Source organism: Hyaena hyaena, unplaced genomic scaffold (assembly GCF_003009895.1).
Source record: "Hyaena hyaena isolate Hyena2069 unplaced genomic scaffold, ASM300989v1 scaffold_166, whole genome shotgun sequence".
Classification (NCBI taxonomy): Eukaryota; Metazoa; Chordata; class Mammalia; order Carnivora; family Hyaenidae; genus Hyaena; species Hyaena hyaena.
Window position 1 is genome coordinate 2946171 of NW_024080799.1, and position 8365 is coordinate 2954535.

An 8365-nucleotide genomic window follows, 5' to 3' on the forward strand; every position below is an offset into this window, starting at 1 on the left:
GACTGAAACAGGCTCCAGGCTCTGAGCTGGCAGTCAGCACAGAGCCCGATGCGGGGCTCGAACCCACGAACCGCGAGATCATGACCTAAGCGAAAGTCGGACGCTTAACCGACTAAGCCACCCAGGTGCCCCTATACCTTTCCATTTTAAACACGTTTCCCAAAAACAAAACTGTGAGACTACATAAGCCACTGCCAACCTTTAATAAACCATAATATATTCTTTGAGTACTTTGAAAAGTTATGATGGGTCAGAAAGTTTTAAAAAGTTAAGATTTTAAAAAACTTATCAGCCAGGACCGAAAAAGTAAATGTAATGTATAAAAGTTACTATAAGTCTCAGCTGAAAGGAACCAAAGTGTCAACAAAGAGGATAAAATAAACTTTCTGGATAAGCATATTAAGATCCAGACACTCCTCATCTGATGGCATTAGCCATCAGAAAAAAATGCAAATTAAAAGCATAGTAAGATACCATTACACACCTATTAGAATGGCTAACATCAAAAAGATGAAGGACCCACTGGGATGTGGAGTAATTGGAACTCTCATACACTGTATGCAAAAATGTAAAACAGCAAAACCACATTAGAAAAATCTCTGGGGGATTTCTCTGGAGTTAAGTGTAGATCTGTCCCACAACCCAGTAATTCCACTCCTAGAGATTCAGCTAAGAGCCCTTAAAACGTATGTCCTCACAAAAGCTAATGCACAAATAGTCATAGAAGCCTTAGTCACAATACCCAAAATAACCAACCCAAATGTTCATCAACAAATGAACACTCACTAACCATCAGGGAAATGCAAATCAAAACCACAATGAGATATATCATCTTACCAAATGGTTATCATCGAAAAACACGAGAGAGAAGTACTGGCAAGAATGTGGAGAAAAGTGAATCCCCACATTGTGTCAGTGGGAACATCAACTGGTACAGGTAGTATGGAAAACAGTATGGAGTTTCCTCAAGGTATTAAAATTAGAACTTTTATATGATCCAGCAATTCCACTTCTGGGTATATATCCAAAGGAAACAAAAAATCATCATCTAAAAAAGCTACCTGCACCCCCAGACATGGAAACAACCTCAGGGTCTGTCCATAATTAATAGACTTTTAAAAATACAGATATAAGTATAAATGCACAGTGGAATATTATCAAGCCATAAAAAAAAAGAAATCTGTCACCTGTAACAACACAAATGGACCCCAAGAGCATTATGCTAATTGAGTAAGTCAGAGAGAGAAAGACAAATACTGCGTGATCTCAATTATATGCGGAATTTTTAAAAACTTAGCTCATAGATAAAGAAAACAGATTGGTGGTAGCCAGAGGCAAAGGGGGTAAGGGATAGAGGTTTGCTGGGACTGGGTAAAGGTGGTCAAAAGGTACAAACTTATAACATAAAATAAGTTCTGCGGATGTCATATATAGCACAGTGACTGTGGCTAATAAATACTACATAATACATTTGAAAGTCGCTAAGGAAGTAGATCTTAAAAGCTCTCATCACAAGAAAAAAACCTGTAACTATGTGAAGTGAGGGATGTAAAAATGATTTCGGCAATCATTTCCCAGTATATACATGTATCAAATGCTTATATTGTACACCTGAACTAATACAACCTTGTATGTCAATTATGTCTCAATAAAACTGAAGAAAAAAAAAGCAAGCAGCTAAAATGTACATTTACACAACAGATTACAAATCTCTCATTTGGTTTATTACACACATCTTTTAACTGGTGTCCGTTGTCCCCTTCAATCTACTCTCAACAGCCAAAAGGTCCTTTTTAAACTGAAGTAGAATCCTTTTAAAACTTCTTCATGGGGCGTCTGGGTGGCTCAGTCAGTTAAGCGTCCGACTTAGGCTCAAGTCATGATCTCACGGTTCCTGGGTTCGAGCCCCGTGTTGGGCTCTGTGCTGACAGCTAGCTCAGAGCCTGATGCCTGCTTCAGATTCTGTGTCTCCCTCTGTCTCTGACCCTCCCCTGCTCATGCTGTCTCTCTCTCTCTCTCAAAAATAAATAAAACGTTTAAAAAAATTAAAACTTTCTTCATGTTATTCCCCTGCAAATCCTCCAAGCTGCCCATTTCATTAAAAGACAAGATCCTAACAATGCCCTAAGGCCCCTCTCCATCTGCATGTGACAAATGTATAGATTAAATATGCATTGTGGCTACATGTCCTCCATATGACCTTTAGTCAACCTAGATTTTCATCTTTTCATCCTAACCGCATTTCCTATGCCCTTACTCCTAAACTCCCTCCCACTCTGCGTAGCCACACTGGCCTCCTAGCTATTCCTGGGACAAGCCGTCCACATTTCTCCCTCAAGGGCTCTGAGCTCTGTGCTCCTCCCCTGGTTAACTGCATGGCTCACTCCCTTACCTCATTAAATCCACGCTATTGCCACCTTGTGAAGCGCACACGCCCCCACCCCAAAACAGACGCACATACGCGCACGTGCACACACAGACACACGCGCACACCCAGTGACACAGCCAGCGTTCCCTGGATTTTCCCCCTACTTCATTACTCTCTATATATAGCACTTATCTCTTTTAACATCCTGTATAATTTATTTGCCAGAATGTAGGCCCTAGGAGGGCAGTGATTTCTGTCTTTTGTGAGTTTTGTTTTTTGTTTTCACTTTTTCCTTGTATCCCAGAACCTAGCATGTTTCCTGGCACAAAGTACATGCCTATGTTGGCCAAAGGAAAAAAAAACGAACTTTCTGGATAATTTTTACCTTTGGAAAAGAAAGTTATTTTATATTCAGGGTTGCTTCACATTTGGACATACGTGGTGTATCTTCAAGTCTTCTAGCATTCATTCTAAAACCGGAACTTCTCTTCGCATAATTATTTGGCATATACTGCCAAAACACTCACAATTTAAAATCATAAGAATTTCAGCTCACTGGTCAAGTACCTCCTATGAAAGAGTAAAGTGCAAATACTATAGTTTCAGTGACTATCCTGAACACCTGACCTGTCTCGGGAAAGAAGTCAGGTGTTTTGTACTAACACATGACCAGCAACCTTGGCCCTCTGTCTTTTTTTTTTTTTTTTTTTTGGCCTTAGTATCTGACAAAGGCCAAAGCTAAGGAGAGTGTGCTAGACATTCAACCCTACAAAATGCAAAATGTTTCTAATGACTCTTAGGTCAATCTCTGAGACTGACGGATGACTTCTTCCTCACTAATCATATTTCAGGAAATATTTTTCATCTAATTTTGCAATCCAAATGTTCCTAAATTTCCAAAGTGTCTCCATAGAGTGTAGAAGAAGTATTATCTGTAGGATTTTTTTTTGACCCTGCAGGATATTGATCTTCTTACAATATGTAAACTATTACAGAGCTACATGCTACCATTGAGACTATAAATGAAGTTAATCCAACCTTAGGTGTATCAGTTCCTCTGTATTAGGTGTATTCACAGTTGTACTTCTTCTCTACCATTATATTGAGAGCTCTCATATGTGAGGAACTGATTAGGGGCTGAATTTCTATAGTCTTACTGACACTTCCCTGTGACCACAGATAAAGGCTTAATACCTCAATGTAATTTAGTTAACGACCCAGTTTATATAAGCAAAGCTTATCATTTTGACCAAAAGGTGTTGGTAACTTCATCTTCCAATAATCTGTCTTGTTAACTGTGCCATAAAACACAGATTCCAGTTGCCTTTAATATTCTCTCTCAGGTCAGGATTATCAACAGCTTCCAATGACCTGGGATGCAGAGAGGCTCTACCCGTGGAACTGACCTAACAACACCTGACTCTGTTTTTGCTTATTGTTACATGAGGAAAACACACATAAAATATTATACAACCCCTGCCAACACACTCAGAGCCCACACGGGGACGGAGACACTGATAAAGCAAGGTCAGTAAAATATCAGTAGTGGGGAAATGAGTTATTATTGAAACATGAAAAACTATGAGGCATTTAATTGGAGAGGCCAATCAGAAGCAGCACAAAAGAAAGAAAACAGTCTAATACTTGCACATACACATGATATTTTGGGAAAACAGCATTCTCCTCTAGGACAGTGTTAACTAATATATTTATATACCTTTCTACATTTTTAATGAGTTTTGCTGGTCACATGTATTGTGTGTTTCAACATCACCCCCCCCCCATTATTATACTGTAAACTCCTAAGTGGAGGACTGAGTGGTGGTGATTTTGCTCTTACTAGAGCTCTTCCATGTGACCGCTGGGAACGTATTCTGTGCTCAGAAGAAACTCTGTGACTATGGTCAGCAAACAGAGGTAATAAATAGTAGTGAACAACTACCTAGCATCCTGATAAAATTCTCTAGGACTGGTATAGACTTAGTAAATTCCTGTTGCTAACTTGAAATCTGGCACCCAAAAAAGGAAAGCCATAGCTTTTCACTCTGCTCTGTGCTCACCCAACTTGGAAGTGGATGTACGGGTCGGGAATGTCTCCAGATGCCATGGAGCACCTCAAACAACACACTCTAGGCACATAATCGAGTTATTCATACCCTAGCTATGAATCTCGCCAACGATCAGAGCCTGACTATGTCGTATGGAGGCTGGTGTGGATTTCATGCCAACTAAAGGCAAAGTTTTTATTCTGTAGCAGCACATACTTTTTAACGCAAAACAGTGATAATGAAAAAGAAAAAAGACCAAACGGGATCGAGAGGTTTGTAGTGTATCTTCAGCACTGCCAGGAATCTATGCTATTCCACATCCTAGAGTTTCCCTACCAGTGAAAAGGGGGTGGAGGGGGTGAGAGAGATGGTCAATAAGACCTCACCTAGATCCGAATTTCTGTGAGTTTATTATTGCACCCACGTCAATATAGGAGCAGGGAGACAGAAAATCAACTCTACTATTAAACCAGAAATAGTCTAAGTCATTGAAATGATTCATTTTCATTAACATACAATGGTCGATTCAACAAACAATAAATGAACAGGGCTTTTTTTCAAATGTCTCATGATATTAAGAAAAAGCACAGTGCCACCTTTAGCCAGTATGTTGTTGTTACACCTTCAGTGATCTCACTAAAAGAATTTACATTCAAGTATCAAAAAGCAGACAATAGCAATTCCTCACTCTAGAGAGGAAAAAAAAAATGCCACTAGATCCCTAGATGCCATGCTGTGGCTTCTCATTATTTATCATAATTAGTTATCACACTCTAAGAAATCCAGGGGTATTATAAAAATTACACTCCACCTGACTTCAAAAGAAAACAAATTCTACAAGAAACACAACTGATATTTAAAGGCCTAGGCAAACACTGGAGAAAAATCTGGATAGTCAAAAGCACTAAGGAAAAGTACCTTTGGTCATGAAGCCAGTTGAAAGTCATTCTCCAAGAGCTGTAAATACGCCAAAGTGATGTAGTCCTCAGAATGAGCCTTTTGTCACACTTCAGAAGTTCTCTTTCTTTTTAAATAAGCCGGTGGTAATTCCACTGCATTTGTTAAAGTCCACGTTATCACTATGCAGCCAATTACAAAAGTCCCCAAGAATAACCGTGATTGCTTCAAAAGTAAAGCATTTCCTGACTCTGCAATCAGGAAACACAATGATTGTTCAGGACTAAAGAGCAGAAGTTTTAGCTTTCTTTAAAAAGAAACATTTTAAATTTGATAACTATTGTCTTCTTAAGCTGCTTAAATAATCACAAGTGTCTAAGGCTTACTAGATACGGACACAAGAGAAGATTATACTACAGTGTCTTTTTTCCACAAAAAAAGAACTGGTGAACCAATGAACCTCAGTAAGCATTTAAAAATGGTAAGCATTTAAAAACAAATATGAGTATGAGAATAAGCTTAAACCATATTTAAGGCAAAATATAACTAGGTAAATTCTTTTACAGTCAATATGAGCTTAACCAGTTGATTCATTATTAATCATTTTATTATACTTATGGTAGGCACAGAAAAATTTAGGTAAGTACAAAGAAGAGGTGGGAAAGGATTTTTTAAAAGTTGAGGAAATACACTCGGAAACATTTCAAGTAAACTGAAAAGACTACCTAATGAGAAGAACTGAAAATTTAAACTAGTCTCAAAGAGAGACAGGATGGAAAAGAAATACATTTGCTTTGAAAGTAATACATGCCTTTAGGGAGAGGTAAGATTTCCCACCCTATTAAGTGGCGCTTGGCTGGCTCAGTCAGAAGAACCTGCAGCTCTTGATCTTAGGGTCGTGAGTTTGAGCCCCACAATGGGTATAGAGATTACTTAAATAAAAAATTTTTTAAAAAGATCAGCTCAGCATTTTGAGAAAAGACTAATTTGATCACTTGATGTTATCATTTCTATTTGGCTTTCAAAAATTCATATTCAACCAATGGAAAGTGATCAGAGGGTATAACGTGCCATGAAATAGTTCACCTATGTTAAGGAAACACTACCCATTACCTCAAAGTGCAGAAGTTTTTCCAGCCCCAGTGACTTTGGAAGCATAGTTTGTGTTGTCGTTTTTAAGGTGAGGCTGTCTGACAATGTCCATAAGACATAAAATTGATTTTTTTTTTTAACCATCTTAACTTTTATCTGAAAGTACTAAAGCAATTCTTTGTATCTGGTTAAAAATATAAATGATAAGGGCGCCTGGGTGGCTCAGTAGGTTGAGGGTCCAACTTGGGCCCAGGTCATGATCACGCGGTTCACAAGTTCCAGCCCCATGTCGGACTCTGTGCTGACAGCTCAGAGTCTGGAGCCTACTTCGGATTCTGTGTTTCCCTCTCTCTCTGCCCCTCACCAGCTCATACTCTGTCTCTTTATCTCTCAAAAATAAATAAAAACATTAAATATATATATATATAAATTATTATTTAAGATAAATCTTGCATAGCAAAAAGAGATCTGATTATCACTAGCTCTAGATTCAAAATAACTAGAGTAATGCAGAGTTTTTAAAGTCACGTAATTATAAAACTAAAGGTGCCCTTATGGAATCACTGATCCCCACTATCTTGTTTTATAGATGTGGAAACAAACCATTTACATCAGAAGTTAAACCAATAAAGAAATAAAAGGGTGAGATTGCAGAAAGGAGACTCTTTAGAGCCAAAGAAAGCAGAGTATCCCCGTGACATAAACCACAGTCATCCAAGTTGTGTGGTTTTTGCACCTCACGGGCTTCAGTCGAGACAGCTTTCTCTCAGACCAGGCTTTACTTCTTAGATGATCTCGGCCACTTTGCTCCAAACTCATGTTTCACCCAGCTCTTCCCTAACTGATGGTTTCTTGCTGGCCTCTGAGGTAGCTCAAGCTTCAGAGAGGAAAATTCTTAAAACCTTTCTGCTCAATTCTCCCCTTCCATTCTGTCTCACTGCTCCTGTCACTGAATCCTGTTGCTGGACATGTGCTCTTATGACTGTTCCAAATTTACAAAAGGGTCCTCAGTAGCAGCTGAGTTTGGTGCTAGAAAGAAAGAGCATAACAAGAAGGAAGATGGGGTAAGGGATAGAAATTTAGATGGTGAGAATTGGCAAGGTCAGTCTTTTTCAAATTCCCTTTCAAGGGGAAAATCACTATTGTAAAAGTGGATTCATCCCTAGCATGGTATATTAGAAACATACATCACGTGAAGTTAGAAGTCTTGAGTGGAAAGCCTCATTCCATCATCTATTATTATCTGTGGTAAAGACACTATACATCCTTCTCAGCCTCTGGCTTTTCGTTCATCTGTGAAATGGGAATTACCATGCTTATTTCAGAAATAATAAAGTGGGAAAATTAAATTAGATGTGCAAATGTGCTTGACACAGTGCTGGGACCATGAAAGCGTTTAATAATGTTTAATTATGGGGCATCTGGGTAGTTCAGTCAATTGAGGGTCAGACTTCAGCTCAGGTCATAATCTTGCGGTTAGTGGGTTTGAGCCCCACATCAGGCTTGCTGTTGTCAGCCTGTCAGCAAAGAGCCTGCTTCAGATCTTCTGTCTCCCTCTCTGCCCCTCCCCCATGTGTGTTCTTAAAAAATAAACATAAATTTTTTAATAATAATTAAATCTGCAATGTAAGTAAGATTTATACTGTAATGAGATGGAAGAAGTGAAAAACTGCTGATAAATTAAAATAAATATATTGCCTTTCTGGAATTTAAGTTACAGTGGGGGATATAATACATAAGTAAAATATAAAGGATTCTAGATAGTGAAAATTGCCACAGAGAAAATTAGTGGAGGGAAGGGGACAAAAAGTGTGGAGGGAGCAGCAGCATAGCCCTAATTTTAGAGACAGGACTCTTCCATAAAATATTTGAGTAAAAACCTGAAGTCAGCAAGGAGGTGAGCCATACAGCTTATCAGGGGGAGGAACATTCCAGGCAGATGGAAGACCAAGTAAAAGGG